Source organism: Corvus kubaryi, unplaced genomic scaffold (assembly GCF_017639235.1).
Source record: "Corvus kubaryi isolate FWS band 111438036 unplaced genomic scaffold, C.kubaryi_AGA036_p1.0 split3-73, whole genome shotgun sequence".
Lineage (NCBI taxonomy): Eukaryota > Metazoa > Chordata > Aves > Passeriformes > Corvidae > Corvus > Corvus kubaryi.
Window position 1 is genome coordinate 16,611,685 of NW_024582091.1, and position 2,310 is coordinate 16,613,994.

Here is a 2,310-nt window from a genome sequence, read left to right on the forward strand (position 1 = left end):
TCTAAAGACAGCTTGCATCAGGAAGATTTGTTTATGCAACTAAATGTCAATATGAAACCTGAAGATATAAAAGAAAACTCTAAGAGAAGAGAACAGCGCAAGGACTACTAGAAGGTAAAGGAAGAAGTCCTGTTAGGGATGAATTTGTAAGGCCAGAAGAAGCATTAGGAGGGCAGGAAGATGGGAGCTGCCTGTGTGTAGGGGACATCCTCAGGGAAGGTACCAGGATAGCCACATGTGACTTGCAAACCACAGACAGCTCGCACACAGAGGAGCTGACAACACAGAAGCCCTACCCAAATTCAAGAAGAGAAGGGAAAGTAACTTTAATGTTGAAAATGTTCATTATGATGCAGAGTGGCTGCTATTGCTTAGTAAGAGTGTCACTAATTGTAATAGCATCTGAAAACATCATAAAGAGAAAGGTCTTTGGCCATGAGAGAGACACTGTGATAAGACCAAGGCTTATTGTAGAGGATCTCATTCAACTACTGTAAAAGGTAGCTCTTACAAACAGAAACATGGACAGGGTGCTCTCAAGGAGAAGAAAATGGGTTGCTATTTGGGGACAAGAGTGAGGCAAAATTATTACAACATGGTCAGGGAATGGTAGGGACATGACTGACAACAGGAAGCGAGTCTCTTAGGTAAGATTAAGCATACATGATCTGTATATCTTTTACAGTGAAATCTCTTCTGCTGAGAGCTGGTTGTCTGAAAGGTGATTGTAATGCTGTCCAGGGAGATTTTAGTGTTAAAAGAGATTTTTTTTTCCCCCCCCAGCAGTTAGCTCTGGCAGAACAGCATGGCTCAGCTCCAAGACAGTTCTTTTCCTATCGCTCATCCTCTCTAGCAGATTCTGCAAGTCTAATTAGCAACACAGGCTTTGGCCCTTTTGTTGGCACAACGATGCTGTGACTTTCAGTGAGCCTTTACGTCATTCTAGTGACCCCCCTGCAGCCTGGTGGCTTTGTAAGAGCCTGAGCAGTTGGGAAAACAGCAGACAGCTCTCTTGCCAGTGCTCTGGAACTCAGCTCCTTCCTGTAGGAGTTTTGGCACTCTGAATCTAACAGGCATAAAAAGCCTTGCAGTCCCTGCAGGTTTTGCACACGGCTGACTGCAAACTGTGAACAGGTCTGCAAGGTGAGAAAGGTTTTCTTTTTATATTGCTGCTCTTTGAAGTGAAATTCCTTTGAGGTGATTTGTCCTGGAGATTAGCAAAAATAAGTAGTTGAGTCTTTGACTGGCACACAGACATTTTTACAGTGAATTACAGTACTGGAGGGCTCTGTAGTAAGTCCCATGCAATAAAGCTATCTACTATGCTGCTTTCACTGTGACTGTCTGCATACGTTGACCTAGACTGATTTGCCATTTTCTTGTCACACTATGTCCTAAAGCTTCAGCAGCTTTATTTAAGAAATTATCTGGAACCTTTCTCAAAATTCCTGTCATGCAAACCCAGTCCTCTTAAGACTGTGGTGCATGCATGAACTCTTGGGGAAAAGCTTGCCTGTCTGCTTACTCTTCTTCACAGCTTTTGTGTCTCATGCTAGAATGGGGTACCTGCAGTGACAAAAATTGTGACAGAGAAGGTGTCTGACCCTGCAGCTCCCCATATATTCCATTTACCATGTCTCTGGAATGTGAAGGCTGTGGATGTGAGCTCAGCTGGATCTGAGCAGGTGAAAAGATCTGGAGCTGAAACTGCAGATCCAGTGGTGAGTTTTAATTTGAAAACAGAGTTCAGAGCAAGTGAGTCTCCTTGGAAGAAACTAACACACTGTCCAAAGAAACAAGATAAAAGCCTATGTATTCCTCCATCAGCTGCACCATGAGAATCAGGAGCAAATCTGGAAATGTCTGTCAGGGACAGCAGGATGCTGGCAGCCCACCCAGTGTGACAGGTCTTTACAGCAGGTGCCTCTGCTATGTGCCAACACCGGTGGCTGGCGCTGAGCCCTGGCAGTAGGGCAAAAGGATGATTTTGTGGTCCTGAAGGGATTCTGGGGGCTAGGGAACGCATGGGTGCAAACCAAGCCATCCTGAGCATCCTGTGATGGCATGGAGCCAGCCTTTTCCACTTCAAATAGATTTTCCCATCAATCTCCACTGAGGCCTCTGTCTTTCTTCAGAAGGAAAAGGCTACAGCAAAAGGATGGATTTCCATCCTGCTCCTTACCACAAGCCTTATGGAGCAAGAGATAAGAGTGTTCAGAGAGGAGTAAAGAGGTCAATTACTCTAACTTCTGCTCCTGCATAAAGGCTGTTCAAGGGAGGGGGAAAGAGAGTCAAACTCAAAATGTTCAG